At 38.3% G+C, this 20,397-nt stretch overlaps 1 long non-coding RNA gene across 1 annotated transcript in view; it reads left to right on the top strand.

Moving 5' to 3' along the window:
• The first annotated feature begins 1,211 nt into the window (after positions 1 to 1,211).
• LOC123611205 overlaps positions 1,212 to 20,397 on the top strand; it is a 28,546-nt gene continuing 9,360 nt past the window's right edge. Inside the window, exon 1 of the long non-coding RNA XR_006718490.1 lies at positions 1,212 to 1,359. This is a non-coding gene — a long non-coding RNA (uncharacterized LOC123611205). The remainder of the gene's footprint in view (positions 1,360 to 20,397) is intronic.

The raw sequence follows: 20,397 nt of genomic DNA on the forward strand, positions 1-20,397 counted from the left end.
AAACTTCACCGGCTTTCAAACATTTTGGTCTCGGGAATCCTTGATACTCTTAAAATCATTGAGGATTCCAAAGAACTTGTGTTATTTACCACATTAGAAATAAAAACTTTAACTATTTAATAATTTAAAAAAGAATCACAAGACCACAAAATGTTAACATAATATTTAACGATGAAAAATGATTATATTTTGCAACACAAACAGTGAGAAGAGTGGCATCATTCTACATGTGTAACAATCTCTTTAATGTCTGACTTAATAGAAGACAGCTGGGTTCTCATATTTGCTTCTGCATTTCATCTCTTGTGAAATGTTGTTTTGATTGAAGTGTATCTAGAAAATCCAGCTTCACACAGACATGTCGTTGGAAAAGTGAGGAGTATTATAACAGCCTTTTCAGATCGTCGTGGATATTTTTCTTTGATACTGCACCAAAGCTCGACAAGTGGTTAGTTTCTTAAAGGTTATTTTCAATGTGAAATCTGAAAGTACTATCAATGAACTTTTTGTAGTTTGTTATATTAAAATCCATAGGCACGTCTTGTACTTTGATGAATCTTTTACCCGTGCATGATTTTGTAATTTCACATACTGGTCTTTTGGAAATTGTTGGTTCATTGAGTTGTGCATATCATTATACAATATAAAAAAATCACATTCATTAATTATGACACCGATGTCGTAAGAAGAGTACTTAAGCATTGGGAAGCTGTGAAGTTCACAGTGATGGATACAAGTTTTCCAAAATTTTAATTTTTACTTGAAAGCTCAAATTTTATCATTGGCAACAATGCTGTCATTTTTTCCCCCTTGAGGTTACGGATTCACTTTGTTTATTTTCGAGAAAACACCAAACATTCAAGTCTGAATAAACCATGGTTTGTTTGCCAATTGTTCTTTCAAATAGAAATGGTGTTTGGTGAAACAAGGTGCAAGTGAGTAGTCTGGTCTGCAACTCAATGGCTAAAGTACGAGGAAATACCCGTGCTTCTCTCCTCAGTCAGTATGCATGAAAAGTGCTTCATGCACTTTTTGTTAACATAGAATATTAAAAAGACTCATACTCAAGGGTTGAACTTTAATAAAATCAATAACTTCTACTGATTCATCAAGGACTTTTTTTTTAACGTTTATTTTTGAGAGAGCACAAGCAGGGGAGGGGCAGAGAGAGAGGGAGACACAGAATCTGAAGAAGGCTCCAGGCTCCCAGCTGTCAGCACAGAGCCCGACGACGCAGGGCTGAAACTCCCGAACCTGAGATCATGACCTGAGCCGAAGTCGGAAGCTTAACCCACTGAGCCACCAAGGCCCCCATCAAGGACATTCTTAAATGACACTGGCTTTCCTCCCTGCACTGTGGTGAGTGACAATGCTAGGAGGGTTTTGTGTGACTGTCTTGATATATGCTAGGGTGGAAGCTGTTTTGAGAATTCTCAATTTCAAACACCCTTTCACAGCTTCCTTCTCTTCCCACTCCTTACAATTGAAGAAGGGTTACTGAATTAGTAGAGTTTGACTTGAGATACAGAACAACATCTGGGAGGAAGACCCAGAAGTTACCGAAGAAAGAGGGGAGGGAGGAATAAGAAAGAGAAAGAGAGAGAGATTTGAATTATATTCTCTAGTCTGACTGTATTGTAGTTTTAGAAATCTCCATGTCAGAACTTATTTTTAACCTTTGAGTGTCAGAGTGGGGAAAGTATTTCTAACAATGATTTCAGAAACTATATGATAAACAATGCCTTTAAAAAAAGCAATTCTGCATGACAATAACCATTTCATAAAGTCAAAAGACAAATATTTGTGACTTATGTCAAAGGACTAACCTCCTTAATGTATGAAGAACTCCTGGCTATGAGAGAATAATGGATGGAGCTTATAAACATATTTTACAGAAAAGGAAATATGAATCGCTCTTTCACATGAAAAGATGCTCAACTTCACTCTTTATAAGTGCAAATTAGAGCTACAATAAAGTACCATTTACTTATCGAATCAAGAAAATCTTTAAATTTGATAATATATTGGCAAGACTATAGGGCAAAGGATATTACTGTACAGTGCTTAGAAGAGTATAAATGGTTATATCCCCTGTAGAGGACAATTTAGAAGTATCTCTCAAGATTGCAAATTACCCTTTGCCTCAGCAATTCCACTTGTGGGGAATTTTTCTTACAGAAGGACTTGCACATGCATTTATGTGAAATTGCATTTATACAAAGTTTTTGTTTTATTTTTGTTTTTTCATATTGGTTGTATTTGTAAAAGTTTAGAAATAACTAACTGTCTGTTAGTATGGAACTAATAACAATGATTGCATGTTGAAGGAGTTAATGGCATGAGGCATATCAGGTCAGGAACAGGGAGGGAGACTTCACTGTGTATCTGTCTTTATATACTTTATTTTGAAAAAAAAATTGAGTATATTATTCAGTTTTTAAAGGCTCAAAAAAATTCTCTATATCACCTAGCAAGTACTAAATTTCTCCTTTCTGGTTACTAAGATAGAAAATAGGAAGAAAAGGAATCCCTCTGTTTTCTGCTGAAGTGAAATTGAAATTATGTAGGGTATCTTATTTTCAGTAGTCACCTAATGCATATTGATTGGATGAATGAAACAAATGGGTAATGACATTGTATTGCTTTTAGGTAGATTTTCTGATAACGGTGCACACAAAAGATAAAATTCACTTTTAGTTCCATTATCTTTCCTCTTTGGGACATTAATCTTCTTTCCTACCCTTCTTTCCTTCCTAGTTCTTTTCATTTTCATAAATGTGAGTTTCCACGCATGCACCACTACCTAGACCTGAATAAAAGCATATTTGAAGGAAGAAACATTCCATGTGAATGGGCAGATGTCTGTAAGAGATCCTGGTGGTTCTGAATTATGCCCATTTTCTTTTACAAACTATATAACAGGGTCTATATTATGCCAAATAAATGGACTGGAAACTGAAAATTTTATTTAAAACTCTGTGTACATGTAGACAGAAGCTGGATTGCTAAACTCTAGGACAAGGCCCAGAGTTTGAGATTTTGTAATTGACCCATTGATTTCTGAATGTGCATACTTTTCCTATGTCTAACCAATTGCTTGGTCAGAAAACATTCCATAAGAACTTAGAGTCCAGTAAATCAAAATATATACTTACTGCACTGTAATGTAATATAATGTAGTATAATACAATATAGTACGTTATAATAATGTAATAGAATATATATTTAATGTGTGTCAAGAATAAGAATAAAAAGCTTCTTGTTTTCTCAGTTAAACTTATGAATTATTATACATAATACAAATTATTATAAACTCCTATTGTCACATACTGTAATTACCATAAATTTTTCACCTACTTTGTTATTTTTTTAAGGATTTTTTTAATGTTTATTTATTTTTGGGAGAGAGAGACAGATTGTGGGCGGGGGAGGGGCAGAGAGAGAGGGAGACACAGAATCTGAAGCAGGCTCCAGGCTCTGAGCTGTCAGCACAGAGCCCAAGGTGGGGCTCAAACCCACGAACCGTGAGATCATGACCTGAGCTGAAGTCGGATGCCTAACCGTCTGAGCCACTCAGGCACCCCTAAAGATTTTATTTTTAAGTAATCTCTATATCCAACATGGGGCTCAAAACTACAACCCCAAGTTCAAGTGTCACACACTGTACCCAATGAGCCAGCTAGGTGTCCCTCACCTACCTATGTTTTGTTTTTTTTTCCCCCTTATAACTATAAACAACAGAAGTTCAAAATACATTTACATAGTATCAATTTTTTAAATTAATTTATTTTGAGAGAGAGAGAGAGAGTGATAGAGAGAGAAAGAGTATGCATACGAAGGGGAAGGGCAGAGAGAGAGGAGAGAGAGAGAATCCCAAGCAAGCTCCACACCATCAGCACAGAGCCTGACACGGGGCTCGATCCCATGAACCGTGAGATCATGACCTGAGCCAAAATCAAGAGTTTGATGCTTCACCTACTGAGCTACCCAGTTGCCCCCATTGTGTCAAATTTCTGACATGTAATTGGAAAACAGAGCAAAGATGCAATTCAGTTTGTTTGATGAAGAATTCTACAGTATGACATATGTCTTTAGGGGCATATACACGTGTTAACACAAAATAATCCATCCACCACTTTTTTTAAAGCTTGCACTGATGAAAAAATGTGTATTTATAAATGACATAATTGTAGCCATTTGTTTTTTTTTGTTTTTTTTTTTTTAATTTTTTTTTTCAACGTTTATTTATTTTTGGGACAGAGAGACACAGAGCATGAACGGGGGAGGGGCAGAGAGAGAGGGAGACACAGAATCGGAAACAGGCTCCAGGCTCTGAGCTGTCAGCCCAGAGCCCGACGCGGGGCTCGAACTCACGGACCGTGAGATCGTGACCTGGCTGAAGTCGGACGCTTAATCGACTGCGCCACCCAGGCGCCCCTAGCCATTTGTTTTTGATACACCTCCATGATTAAATTATTCCTTGGAAACCAATTTGACAATAAATTTCATATATTGAAAAAAAATAAAATAAAAATAATTCCTTAATTTTCTAAGTAAAAATTATTATCCTAAAGACTCTTAACTTTAATAACTAACAAAATTCAGGCCAACACTCTCTTAAATTGATTCCACATGATGGGATCAAATTACTTCATTTTTATTTTATTTTATTTTATTTTATTTTATTTTATTATTTTTTTAAAGGTTTTTTTTTTCCGAGAGAGCACGTGCATGTAAGGGGGGAGGGGCAGAGAGAGAGAGAGAGAGAGAGAATCCCAAGCAGGCTCCACTCTCAGTATGGGGCCCAATGCATGGCTCCGTCTCCTGACCACGAGATCACAACTTGAGCCCATATCAAGAGTCAGACACTTAACCGACTGAGCCACCCAGGCATTTTTATTTAAATTTAAATGTTCTACTTGGAAAATTAGGAGATCAACCTTTATAGTTAGAAGAAAAATCAGAAATAATTCTAATGGGGAGGGTATTCATTTTTATCTTTACTGTGTGGCATAGAAATTTCTGGGAAAAGGCATCATTTCAAACTTGGAGGCATCACTGCTCCATTTCCACATATGGTTGGAATGAGAATTCCCTTTCAGTGACTGCCTCCCATTCACACATGGGAGGAGCCAGAGCACAGCTATGGAGAAGTCTGTCAAAGGTTTTTTTCATTACTAGCAGAAAAGTTACATTGTCTGCCTGCCCGAAAATGTTTATGGAAACTTGTGATTTCCACATCTGGGGTTCATTTCTGAGAGTGCATGCAAATCAAACTGTTGAATAGTTAACAGCTATTTTGCTACCCTACAGACCCAGCTTGAGCTCTGAGATACAATGGCAACACATCTCCAAAGTTCTTCAACACAGTTGAAAAACCTCAAAATGGTTTATCCACTGAGAAGTGTTGGAGGCTCTTAAAAGTTACTATTTAAGAACAGGATAGAGTTCCTCATTTCTAAAATAGCTTTATTAAAATCTCACCTAGAAGCACATGTATGATTTTTTTGTGTGTCTTAAGAACCTATGACTATTTTGGTCAGCAAAGCCTAATAATTTAATCTAACATTTTAAATAAAGGCAGCAAAATTTTCACAAATATCTTTCAAATGCAATTCCTAAAATAATTGGTATGTCTAAACTTGGCATTATCTATACAAGTGGTTCCTTAGTAGTGATTCATGATTCATCTTTTCACCCATCTATGGTGAAATAGGAATATTAAGACAACATGGTGCATTTTTCATCATTAAATTGTTTCACTTTATTTAAAAAAAAATTTTTTTTTTCAACGTTTATTTATTTTTGGGACAGAGAGAGACAGAGCATGAACGGGGGAGGGGCAGAGAGAGAGGGAGACACAGAATCGGAAACAGGCTCCAGGCTCTGAGCCATCAGCCCAGAGCCCGACGTGGGGCTCGAACTCACGGACCGCGAGATCGTGACCTGGCTGAAGCCGGACGCTTAACCGACTGCGCCACCCAGGCACCCCAAATTGGTTCACTTTAAATTAGGACTATCCTTTACACTAAGATTCTGTCACATCCTACTTTTAAATGTTTAAAATGTCCATTCTTTTTTTGCATAACAGTGTTGATGGATAATAGTTTGTTTTTAACATATGTTTGGTGGCAGTTTTCTGTAATCTCTCTAGGTTTTTGAAATTTTTATTAGTTTTTTTTAATTAAAAAAATTTTTTTAAGTGTTTATTTATTTTTGAGAGAGAGAGAGAGAGCACAAGAGAGGGAGGTGCAGAGAGAGAGGGAGACAAAGAACCTGAAGCTGGCTCCAGGCTCTGAGTTGTCAGCACAGAGTCTGACACAGGGCCTGAACTCAGGAACTGTGAGATCATGGCCTGAGGCTGAAGTCAGACACCTACTAACTGAGCCACCCAGGCACCCTGAAATTCTTATCAGTTAAAAAAAATTTTTTTTTCGGTTTATTTTTGAGACAGAGAGAGACAGAGCATGAACGGGGGAGGGTCAGAGAGAGAGGGAGACACAGAATCGGAAGCAGGCTCCAGGCTCTGAGCCATCAGCCCAGAGGCCGACGCGGGGCTCGAACTCACGGACCGCGAGATCGTGACCTGAGCTGAAGTCGGACGCTTAACCGACTGAGCCACCCAGGCGCCCCTTCTTATCAGTTTTTAAATGCAGAAATGTAGGAAATGTATTTCATACAATATTAAAACATCCACATAAAAAGTGAAAATTCAGGAATTAGTGCCTCAAAATATTTAATTTACTAAATACTTACGTTTCCCTCAAGACATGAAGATATTTGATTTATTTGTTTTTTTTTTTTAAGTTTATTTATTTATTTTGACAGAGAGAGAGAAAGCTCACGCACGAGTTGGGGAGGGGCAGAGAGAGAGAGAGGGAGAGAGAATTCCAAGCAGGCTCCGCACTGTCAGCGTGGAGCCTGATGTGGGTCTCAATCCCACGAACCGTGAGATCATGACCTGAGCCCAAATCAACGATCGCACCCTCAGCCAACCAAGCCACTCAGGCTTCCTGAGACATTTGCTTTAGATCAACAATTAATTTAATTGGCTATATACACAAAAATTAACTAATGAATAAATCTACTCAAACGGTCAACAAATAACATGGGGTGAATTTGAAAGGGAGTTAAAAAAGTATAAAAAGTGACCTTAGCCTGGGATAGGTGGGCTAAGGAAGAAGCTAACAGATTGCAAGGTCACACTTGCCATGATGGTGAAATTATTTTCTAGTCTTGGCTTTAAGAAATGAGATATTATGTTGAGCCAACTAAATCTAGGATTAAACAGAGGAGATGATCACTTTTGCAAACTTGATGAATTAAGAATGGTGTGAGCAGTGGGTGATTAATGAGGGCCCAAAGGTAATTAAAACCTGTACTACGAACTCTTTGCCTGTCTTATTTGTTGCTCTGGTCCCAGTGTCTGGAAGGTTCTCTGTAAATATTTGGTGAATGAAGAACATGAAAGAAGAAAGAGAAGGTAGCTGCTGGGAAAGCAACAGTGGAGAATTGTGCAAAACACCAAGAAGATGAATTTTAGGAATAGCTAATCAATTCAGAGTTTTTTGAAGGCCTCTTTTAATCCAGGCAACATAATCTTATTTGCTATCAATTGCTCTAGCAACCACAGTATGGATGGTGATATTCAGAATTATTTACTTAAAAAGATTTTGTGTTGGCCAACAGCTGCTACTACTGGAATTTACATGATAACTAGAAGACTAGGAATTCTGTGGTTTAAGATGGTCCTAAATCCCTTAGTTAATTCTAAAGCTTTAGTGATCTTTTTCTTTATGCGAAGAATTTCACTTGTAGTTACATATTTATGGGTCTAAGATCATTATTAGCTCCTTAAAATCACCAATAGAGTTGGAAAGCAATTTCAAAGACAATCTGTATCATCTTTCCTGTTTATAAAAATGAATTTTCAAAGATGCTATTGACATTTTGCACCGTATTACATCAGGCCTACTTTCAGATAGCATATACTTACCAAAAACAAACGGCTTATTATTGGTTCTTAGAAGTTATTTGGCCAAAGGGCCAAAATTTGGTAAGGAAAATGTATGAAAGAGGTTCATGAAAATTTACCATTTTGTCAGATTAGCTTTTTTGAAGTATGATTAAATATAAGATCTTGATTTTGTTATTTCTCTTTATAGGACTTAATTTCCCCATAAACCGAAAGAGATACCATTTCATGGGCTATTGCCATAAGAGAATTGCACTGGCATCTTCATGATTTTAAGTCTCAAATATACAAAAGCACAGATGGTTTTAACAAATAAAAAATTTTGGTGTCTACTATATATGTGATAAGTAGCCAACACAGGGCTATTTCTGTGGGATATTAGAATTTTGGACAGTAAATTTGCTCTCACTAGTTCATCTCATGTTAACATATTTATGTGTCTCCTCCCCTGTTTCAACGCATGCGGTACAGCACTCACTAATTATTTCTATTGTGTGTGCTAGACATTTGAAAGTGTGTGGTCTCACAAACTATGAGGCAGACTGGAATTCTTTACAGCATAAAGTTAGTGACATACAGTTGCTTCAAATCATAGCCACTACCCTGGTAGCCAAAAGAAATGCAGTGATATACTAGAGGCTCTTTCCTTTCCTATGTATGATTAAATGTTATCAAAAAACACTTCGAAAATGATCTCTCTCATTCAGCAAAGGAACTTGACTTTGCAAAGTATATATCGTTTTCCCAAAGGCTTTGTGCTTGTGAAACTTGTGCGTACCTGCACAAGAATGTATGTCCCATAATTGTTTTAAAAAATCACGGAGGCAAAAAAAAAAAAAAAAACCCACTTTATCAAATGATCAGTGATGATACCATTTTACCTATTCAACATGTTTTAGATGTCTTGTTTGTGATTCTGCTATTTCTCCATCTTTGCCATCTGGGGTCTCCCAGCCAGTGGGCCTCACCGATGTCTCCTTCCTGTGGTTTACTCAGGCTTGCACGGAATGTACACCAATTCTCTGTTTATTCCCTCATCTGGGGACTGCTCTCCTCCCCTGACTCTGGTTGTCTTGGGTGGGAGAGCATCTTATTTCTAACGTATAATGTCTCTATGCACGAAGGAGACACTGGGGGTGACGTTACCCACCGCATTTTCCCCATTCTACCTTCACTGCTGCTGCTTTTTTGAAGACCATTCCCTACGTCACCTTTCACTCAAGTATGCTTTGCTAGTTTGGAGAGATTTATGATTGTATGTCTAAACTCAAATAAAAGGAGCAAGTATGCTAATGAATCTTAATAGGGACTGCGCAATCATTTTCTCACGAGTTTTAAGCAACACATTCCTAGACTCTCTAAAAATAGAGCACGTATCACACAAACAGCTTATATCCAGCGAATGATCATTTAATCCAATCATAAATTATGGAGCCTTGTTATAAGCACTCCTCCTGTGTCCTCCCTTTTCTGGGCTGAGGAAAAGTCGGCACGTCCCAGAAGGAGGTGGAGACCTGAGAAAGACAGGGTCTTGTCCCACTCTATCCTTAACGTTGAGCCTCCGGAACAGGAGTTACTCATGTGTGTGCAGAGAATAAGTAATCTATGTCTGAGGACATTTTTTTTTTTTTTTCATGTTAAGTTAAATTGTAGCCAGCTGCTCCAGCTGTTTTCATTTCACATTTGAATGTTTACTATTTTACTGAGCTGGGAAAGCAGCTATTGAGTGTTGCATGTATCATTCTAAAAAAGGAACCTTTTCTGTCCTTAATAGCTACAGCACCAGAACTGTCCAGGAGGTCAGAGACTATGTCTGTCTTATTCAACACTGAATTTACAGAATCTAAACTGGCATTTGGTACCTTGTAGGTGCTCATAATATATCTAAAAGAATAAAGAATTGCTCTCCTAATTGATAAAATAAGTAATGATGTCTACATAGTGTAATTGTAACTGTGTGAAGGCAAAAAATTAAATTGCCTTGCAATATATGATACAAATATTAAAGACTATATAAAGCCTTTTTATTGTTGGTTTGCTTATTTACTAGTTTTTAAATCTTGGAGTCTGAGAGCATTTATAAGAGGAAAGTTCACAGCAGTTTTACTTTTGGAGGCCTTGTCCATCCATTATTTTGATCTAACCAACCAGACTCTTTCCTAGAGGTCAACATTCAAAATGTAGAAAGTTTCTTCTCCCATCCTTAATCGCTGGCCACCTAATTCCCCTCCTCACAGCTGATGTTATTAGTTTCTTGTGTAGTTTCTCAGCTACTTTAAATTTAGCTTTTGTAGAGCTTTCTATATAAATTTCTATAGAGCTTCTTCTTTCTCTATGGCTCCATATTCTGTTGCATGGATCGCCTATAGTTTATTTAGACAATTCCTCCATAATGAGCATTTAAGTCATTTCCAGTATTTTACAATATATTTTCCAGTATATTAGAAACAATGATACCACAAATAATTTTGTATATGTGTCATTCTGTACACATGTATTTCATCAGGATAAATTCTTGGCTATAGAATTATTATTCTATATTTTCCAAACCGCCTAAAGGATAGGTCTCAATTATTTTTTCTTAACAATTTGCTTGACTCAAACTATTCTATAAGCAGACTTTTTCATAGTCTATAGTCACACCCTAGAAAATTGAATTATACAGTCCATAAGTGGAATAAGCAACCATGTCAGTGGAGGGATTTAAGGAGCCTTGAGTGTCCTACCAGTGCAAATATCTGGAAGTCACCAGCCTGTCACAGTGTCATTCAAGGCAATCCATAGAGGCTTTCTGTATGACAATTATACCCAATGCTTTCTTTTGTTGTTGTTGTTGATTTAATAACTAGTTACTAGTATTCATATCTTGATAAACTATAAAATCCCTCTCTGATGCTTTCTTTTTTCTTGTGTATACTTCCTCTTTATCTACTGACAGACTGAGGTGACATCCCAGGGCCTTTTTACTATTAAACATGTGGAATGTTCACATTACACATAATATGATTCTGGGAGTTGGGGGGAGACAGGGAGGGAAGGAGGGAAAGAGAAACTTAATTCTTCACAATTTTGTGGTTAAAATGCCTGGAAGATTCTAAATTTTCACTGTGCACCTGCACAGTTATTGTTTGTGAACTTGTTCTTGCTGATGGGGTTAATTTTGTCTGGGCAGATGAATGTCACTCTGAAAAAAAGAGAGTATTGTGTTCTATGGACACATGCTGACCCTGACCTGAAAGTGCTGAACATGAGACAGGAGTAGGAACTCTGGTCTCACTTAAAAAAGTTGAAGGTTAACTTAAAATCAATCATTTCTGTTTAGACTAAATAGTAAGTTTGTCAATTGTGGTCATCCAAGAAGAAATTTTTTTCCTGTAAGGTTTACAGTATTTGCTAGCTGCTTTTCTTTTTCCTTGAAGGTTAGTCATATCTCAAGAAAACCAGATACTGCCTCGGAGAGTAGAATGGGAGTTGGGGAGGTGCAAGAAAAGGAAGATAAGAGCAGGTGAAGCAGACAGGGACCTCCACAGGAAAAAAAAAAAAAAATGTTAAGAACAGAGAAGTAGGACGGCAGGAATATACAACTTATCTAATATATAATATATTAAAGTTTAGTGGCTTCCGGTATTAGTGAATTACACGGCATTCCTGCAGCCTGGCCACACTAGCACTAGGGGAGGTTGAACTCAGCAGCCACAATATACCAACCCACTCGGCACTGGTTGGATGAGAGAACCGTGTTCATAAAGCAGCCAATGCCTAGTCAGTATAACCACTTTGCTTTAAATGTGCTTAGCACAGAACTAGGGGCTCCATATCTGCATGGATGACTTTCTAACCCTTCTAAAAGCAAAGTGCTCTAGGAATATGATTTTATGTGCTCCTGAGCCACTGGTTTTAAATTATTCCCATGTTGCAAATGAGACATTAAGCATCGTGGAAAACTCAAGAACATGAGCAAATAAAAAAACAAGGTTTGGTGGGGGGGGGGGCACCTGGGTGGCTTAGTCGGTTCCACTCTTGATCTCAGCTCAGGTCTTGATCTCAGGGTTGTGAGTTCGAGCCCTGCATTGGGCTCCACACCCGGTGTGGAGCCTACTTTAACAAGCAAGCAAGCAAACAAACAAACCAAAACAAAACAGAAAACAAGGCTTTAGATAGAATGAGATTATGAACATAATACTCTTACTTTCTACTTTTCACTGGTAGTGAATTTCTATCACTGAATTCTAGTGACTCTTCCTATGAAAAACATTTTTTCCTTTTCTTCTTGATAGTCTGTGTATGTTTGTTGTCAAATATGAAAAAAATAACTGTGATAGAAGAAGGGAGAAAGCTTTTGAGATCTGTGATTTCGGTTTATGTAAAGCTGCTTTACAAGCAGTTTCTTGTTGGGTCAACAAGCCTGTGTGTATTTTGGCATAAAACAGAGTGCTAGTGCCTAATCCACTCAGAATAACCCTTTCAGGGGTGTTGAGATACCCAAGCGATAAACTGACAGCAATAGAGGAGGATGAAATATTAGAAGAAAGGTGTCAACCATCAAGAAAAGCTGCAAAAACTGGATTCCCTGGTTTGTAGACTTGCTATTTTCTATCTAGATGGTTATTGGAATTTCTGTTGTAGCTTTCAGAGAATCTCTTTCTCTTAGAAAAGTATTATGTACTTATATCAACACAGCAGTATGGTGTCATGAAAAGAGCATAGACCTTGGGAAATCAGGTAGGTCTGAGTTTGAGTCCTATCTCTACTACTTTTTTTTTTTTTAACATTTTATTTTTAAGTAAACAAGTAATCGCTACATCCAACATGGGGCTCGAACTTACAACCCTGAGATCAAGAGTTGCATGCTCTACCTATGGAGCCGGCCAGGCCCCCCTCTGCTACTTTTTGGCTGTATAAATGTAGACTAATTTCTTCATGTCCCCATACCTCAGCTTCCTCATCTGTGTTAAAGAAGACAGGAGTTATAATTTGTAGTCTTTGTAAGGACTATGTAGGGTAATTTACGTTACCATCTTCCACAATGTCTTAACAGGACTCCTTAGGTGTTAGTTCCCTCTAGACTGTCCTCCTCCTGACTCCACAGATAAAGGCAATTGAAGCATTAATAAGTATGTATATACATTCCAGAAAGCATTTAAGGTGATTATAATTTGGTGATTGGACCCAATGGTTTCCAGGAAATTTGAGAATGAGTAAGTTATTTTTCCTCTTTCATGAGAGACTTTTTAGAGTAATAAAGTTTACTTTTTCTTTCTCTCACTCTGTGCATTATAATGGACTGTCTTTGGAAAGAGTGGCCTCAAAACGTACTGACAAATTGTACAACATTGTGCATGTACTAAATGTCAGTAATTTTATGTATTGTATCACAAATAACAAAGAAAACAGTAGAGACAGCTATTGTTTTTTCTTTAAAAAAATATATTGGCAAAGCCAGTGGTTACAGGTAAATAGCACCTATTCATCCATTGTTTTATAGCTCACATGAACAGCTGATACAAATACAAAAAATTAATGGCTGAAGAGTTTAGAACTCTTTAAGAACTCATTTGCTATAAAGATGTTTATCATAGAACTATTTATTAGAGTGAAATATTGAAAGCAGCCTAAATGGCTCATGTTAAGAAAATGAGTAGCAACAATAATCCTTAAGATTTATTGAATACTTAACTATGTACCAGACACCCTTTTAAGTATTTTACATGTATTAACTCATTTAATTCTTAATATAAAACTATGGTAGGTAGTACTACATTTACAGTACATGGTAGATATTATTCACATTTTACGGGTAAGAAAAAAAGGCACAGAGGTGTTAGTAAATTGCTCAAATTCACACAGCTGGTAAATGGAAAAGCAGGATTCCTGCCTAGGCATGTGATTTTGGAGCCCAAATTTGATGTGTTGAGATAATGTAATATTTTTCAATCATAAAATTCTGCCTCAAACATTTTATGATGACACAAAAATGATTATGATATAACATAGCAAAAAAATGTAGGGATAAGAATTATATGTGCAGTATATTCTCAACTTTGGAAAAAAAATCTGTGGAAGAAAGGCTGAAAGAAAATGTTTATGATAGTTATCTCTGGAAGAGTAGGTCATGATTATTTATTTTCTCTTGTGTATATTTTTTGATACCTTATGAATTTCTTCAATTAACTTACATTCACTTTATATTCAGAAAAAATAGACTATTGATAATAGCATCTCATTTACTTAGCATTTTTATGAATCTCTAAATTATTCCACATAAGTGAAATATTGTTTTAGTTTTAGAAAGGAACATCGTAAGGTGATTTAATTCAGTTTTCCAGCCAGTGCTTACACCTATTTAATGATGCCCAGATTAAGAGGCTTTTAAGTTATATTTGAATACTCTTTTGTTGATGGGAAACGGACTACTTCTCAAGGCAGTGCAATTCACTTATAAATATATTTTACTCTGAGAATTCCAAGTCTAATATTTTATGCAAAGAACCTTTTATTTTAAATTTTTAGTAGGCTCCACGTGCAAATGGGGCTCAAACTCATGACCCTTAGATCTAGAGTCACATCTTCTACCGACTGAGCCAGCTAGGTACCCCTTATTTAAATTTCTTCTAAATTTTATGCATGCTGGTCAAATTATCTGCCACCGATTCTAGGCCCCAACTTTGGAAAGAGGACCTTGTTGTCCAGGGTAGTCTATTACTGCCTGAACTTAGTCCCTGAGATATCATTGCTTATCCAGTCCCCAACCACTTTCTGGTCTGTTGGTCTGTGAGGATCTATTACTCATATTCTTCTTCTTTCTTTATGACCATACCTGGCTATCTGATTTTTATGCCTAAGCAAGCCATGGTATCTGCTGCCCTAAACTGGATCAGTTAGCAACCATTGCCGTTCAGGATAATGTTCTTCTTAAATAGAACATATAAAACTTATTTTTATTGTTATTATGAATAACTTCCACTGATTGAGGTCCACATGGCCGGCACAGTACTGGGCCTTTTAAAAACATGGCCACAGTTCGTCATTATAATTAACCTTAGGTAGGTATTCTTCCTATTTTGCAGATGGTGCTAATGCTAATAATGTTTAGCGGGATTAAATAATTTACCCCAGATCACAAAGCTAGTGAACGGCAGAGTTAGGGCTGCAACCTATGTCTTTCTGATTCCATTGTCAATGTTCTTTCTATGTCACTACACTGCTTCTTTACTTCAATTATAACTTTCTTCTTGATGACTCAAGATCATAATGATGAACACCGGTTATTGTGCTGTGCTGTATAACAGTGGTGTCTTCAGAAGCTATAGGTTTATAGGCCACAGAGACTGTGTTTTGTGATTCTTCTGTCTATTCTTTCATAATGAGGCTATCAGGTCCTCTGTAGCTCATGAGTGTGCTAAGCCCATTATATTTCCCGATATACAACTTTTTATTTCTACGGACTATGGCTAGTGTTAGTTAACTGAATGTGTTAATGAGTTGCATTTCAAGGAAGATTCAGTAAGCTTTGAGGGAAAGTTTAAGGGGCTTCTCTTTTGTGTCTTCTGTGAATGGGTGTGCCTTGCCACTCAGAGACTCAGGTCCAGGCTATATTCCGTGTAGCCGAGCTTGCCAAATAAGTGAGGTGAGGCAGGTTTTTAAGCAGTTTGCTAAAATCCTATCAAGTTGGAACCCAGTGAATTCGATTTTATGAATATGCTTATCTGATCAAACATTGTCTGTTAAATGCAGGAAAATATCATTTGTCCATATCTCCTTGCCTGCCATCACCTCTTCTCTGAATCTTATTTTTATCCTTGCCTGTCCTTCAGTAGGATGGCTATACATCCCTGTTTCCCAAGACCACCCTGGAACACTTTAACTTCATAGCAATGCTGATTGTGTGGGGCTCCCTCTGTGTTGGTCTGTCCACTGGCGGATGAGACACTTGGTATTTTAAGAACTTCGTAAGTCAAGAGTAATTGTAAAGATTTTTTTCTTGCCCCCTTCTTCCTTAGAATCTTTTGGGCTTTGAAACATTTGCTTTTTCTTCCTTAGAGAAATAGGAGGGTACAACATCTACTATTTTATGAATCTTTAACAGTTAAAATATATTGTCATCTTTCCTTTACAAATTATGAAGACCTCTCAAGGACTATGAGATAGTCCACTAGATCTCCACCATTTTGAACCAGTATTTTGACTGCTTTATAATTTATGTAAGATATCAGGCCAATCTAGTTATTCATCTTCTTAGCAGCACAGTGCTATAGCAAAGCCTCGTTCTTAGGAGAAGTGAATGAAAAATTTCGTAGCTAAGAGAGAGAAAGAGAGGGAAAGAAGAAGGATGAGGAAGAGGACAAGGAAGAAGAAAGGAGGTCAGAGTAAAGATTCCAAGGGGCCTGGCTTCTGGTATTACCAGACATAAGATGAGCTCAAGTTCAAATTGATCTAGATAGAATGAGAAGAATGGAGACCATGTGTAAATGATACCAATTATCCTAATGAAAACTCACTTATTCAGTCCAGATTCAAACTATTGCAAAATTACCAGATCTATACTATTGTATAATCATAAATTAACTTGATGCTATCTTGTTTGTTTTGTGCAGATCAGTAAGTGATTTTCACAAAAATGCACATAATTTTCAGGTTTAATGTGCCATTTCGAGATTGAAATATGAAGAAAGTGCCACATGATGGTGATGAAGATCTTGACCTCATTAGGCCATATTCAGCCACTCCCAAGTGTGGCCACATTCAAGTAGCTACTGCCATCTTCCAGAGTCAAGGGAGACAGGGCACAGGGCACAGGGAACCTTGGGAACAAGAACAACAACAATACCACTGTCAAGTGCCTACTGTGTGCCAGACATTCTTCTGGGAGCTGTACATACTCTCCTCTGAACAACCCTGAGACATCGATATTATGTTCTTTTGTAGATGAGGATGTTAACTTCAGAGAGTCTCAGTAACATTCCCAAAATCACCTGGCTGGATTTGAACTCAGGCCTCTCTGTTTTCAAGGAGGGTCTTTCTACTATACTCTTCAATGTCTTCACAAGGGGGACCTCAGAAAGCTCAGCAAACTCCTACCATATCCTGCTTGGTAGTATAGCTGTTGAGACTTTCTTAAGGAATCTGAGACCATGTCTTCATCTTTGCATTTCCACACCACCCCTCGGGGTACACAGCAGGTGCTTCAGAAATACTTATTGAATGAGTAAATGAGTGTCATATAAAGTTAATATTGAAATGTACTTATTACAAAGCTCATCTACACAGGATTAAGAGTAGTAAATGCCTCCCTAGAGTACTGCTTCTCAAGCGTTAATGTGTAAATGTATCACCTGGGGATCTTGTTAAACTACAGGTAGATATGGGGTAGGGCCTAACATTCTTACTTTTCTAACAAGATGACAGTTAATGTCCATGCTGTTCAAAAGAGTATGGGGAAAAGCCCGGAAATTTGGGAGAATTTAGGAGACAGTTCTTTCAGTCAACAAGCAGTTATTAAGTACCTACTCTATGCAAGTCAGTGTGTGAGTCACAGTAGGCACCATCAGACATGTTTTCCCCCAGTCTTGCTGTAAATTCACGACTATTACTAGCTAGCTATGTGTTCTCCAGCATTGGTTCTCAAACTTGTATGTGCATGGGAATGATCTGTTAAAGCACCCTTTCCTGGGCCCTTTTCTCAGAGATTCATATACAGCAGGTGGGAGTGGGGTCTATGATTTTGCATTTCTTTTTTTTTTTTTTTTTTTTTTTTTACGTTTATTTATTTTTGAGACAGAGAGAGACAAAGCATGAACAGGGAAGGGTCAGAGAGAGAGGGAGACACAGAATCTGAAACAGGCTCCGGGCTCCGAGCTATTAGCACAGAGCCCGATGCGGGGCTCGAACCCACGGACCGTGAGATCATGACCTGGGCCGAAGTCGGACGCTCAACCGACTGAGCCACCCAGGCGCCCCTGATTTTGCATTTCTGACCAGCCCACGGGTGAAGCCTGAGCTGCTGGTCTGAGGTTCACACTTTGAGAACCAGTGATCCAGGGCAATGACCTTAATCCCTGAGATTCCTTTCAGCTCAAAACCTGAAATCTATATTACCCTGAACATAAACTTAAAACTGTACGTTAACAGGTCGGAAAACTGGGTTAGTTAACATAGTTGCTTGTGCTTTGCAGTCAGAATGGGCACCTGAAGGTATCTACTAATAAATAGCAATCTCAGCTTTAATGAGATAATCAGCTTAAATACACACAATAAAAAAGAATTATATTAAATGTAAGCTGTGGTCAACTATGGATGATGTTTTCCTCACATTTTCCGGTACACTATACATTTAATATAATGAATAGATCATGGGAGCATAGATCATGCAAGCTTGTGTTTACCCTCTGTCTTCATCTCACCACTTCTCTGCAGCTCTGGGGCCTGTCAGAACTATCTCTGTCCGCTGCTTGGTTTGTCTCACTTTCCTTTTGTCCTTTCCTGCTTTGCCTGCCACCTGCCCTTCAGGTGTCCCGAAAGCTTGACAAACATCCTAACCATGTGCTAACACATCATGTTTAATGTAAATTATCTTGTTTCTTGTCTGATTCCCATCTAGATTTTAAGAGCTTTAAGGACAGAGACTGTTTATTATTCATGCATCACCTTTTTCTGCTGGGGGGAGGGCGGGCAAGCACCAAGTACAGTGTTTGGCACATAGGTTCTTAATAAATATTTCTCCAATATTGAATACGTTAATAATACTTTGTCCCAAAGGAACGAGTCTTCAATATGGGTATATCAAGCACTTCGGCAAGTCATTAGAGGACACATTTTAGGGGCAGGAGGGCGGCTTTTCTTAAATCATACCAGAAAGTGGTTATCTATGCCTCGATCCAATCTTAGATATCTCTCAAATTGCAAATGAGGGGAAGAGAGAAAACACCTGCTGCTCTTTTCCTCCCAGTCCTTGCTCTTTCACTGGTGGACACAAGCCTTCCTTAGCATATGGCATTTTGGAATCGACAACATGGGGACCGTTGGCTTGTCATCTTCGGGGAAAATGTGGTTAAGGGAAAAGAAAGTGGCTCTGACTATTAAAGCGTACATGTCTACAGTCTGCCTGCACCCCTGTCTCTTCACTACATCCTCACTTCTACCTGACACTACCCCTGAGGCAAACCCTACCTGTTTATCATACACCAGTCCCCTCAGATCAAATGTCACTTAGTGTTGTCCAAAAAAATGATGTCAGGGGGAGTCAGGAGGCCTAAATTCCAGTTCTAGCTTTGACTCTAGCTATAGGATCTGGGGGATCTTTTGATACTTCAGGTCCCATTTAACATATCTGCCAGTTGAGAGTGTAGAATTGCAGTGTCTCGTTACAGTGCCTTCACGCCTTCCTCCTGATACTCATTTTAACCTGATTCGACTTAAAAACGAAAAAGAAAGAGGGGTGCCTGGGTGGCTCAGTTGCTTAAGTGTCGACATCTTGCTTCCTGGTCAAGTTATGATCTCACAGTTCTGTTCCTGAGATCAAGCCCTACCTCAGGCTCTGTGCTGATAGCATGGCAGCTAGTTGGGATTCTCTCTTTCTCCCTCTCTCTCTGCCCCTTCCTCCATTGGGGGTGCATACACATTCTCTCTCTCTCTCTCAAAATAAATAAATAAACTTGACCAAAAAAAAGAAAGAAAAGAATAAGAGAAAGAAAAGAAATAATGGCAGAGGTGGTTAATAGGATCATGGTTGGGTTGAGGGTTCGTGTTTGATGGTAATTTTGTCTCAGGAACTACATCCCAGGAAGTGACAAGTGCAGGTTCCATTGTACTGATCTGGCAGGCACAGCCTACCAGACTAGGGATGCCCTAGATCAGCACATTGCCTAGAAAAAAAAAAATGTGATCTCAGAGGATGGTTTTTGAAAAATGGAGACAATAGGTTTTTTTTTTTTTAAGTTTACTTATTTTGAGATAGAAAGAGGGGCAGAGAATGGCAGAGATAAAAGGAGAGAGAGAATCCCAAGCAGGCTTTTGCTGTCAGCACAGAGCCCAATGCAGGGCTTGAACTCATGAACCGTGAGGCCATGACCCGAGCCAAAATCAAGAGTTGGTGGCTTAACCTTCTGAGCCACTCAGGTGCCCGAGACAATAAGTTTAAAGTAATTTGCTTTGTTTCTCCTTTTTGTCAAGAAACCCATAATTTATGTTAGCCTGGCCAAAAACTATTATTCCAATGTTCTTTAAAACAGTACCATGGGGCGCCTGGGTGGCGCAGTCGGCTAAGCGTCCGACTTCAGCCAGGTCACGATCTCGCGGTCCGTGAGTTCGAGCCCCGCGTCGGGCTCTGGGCTGATGGCTCAGAGCCTGGAGCCTGCTTCTGATTCTGTGTCTCCCTCTCTCTCTGCCCCTCCCCCGTTCATGCTCTGTCTCTCTCTGTCCCAAAA

Source organism: Leopardus geoffroyi, chromosome C2 (assembly GCF_018350155.1).
Source record: "Leopardus geoffroyi isolate Oge1 chromosome C2, O.geoffroyi_Oge1_pat1.0, whole genome shotgun sequence".
In the NCBI taxonomy this organism is placed as follows: Eukaryota; Metazoa; Chordata; class Mammalia; order Carnivora; family Felidae; genus Leopardus; species Leopardus geoffroyi.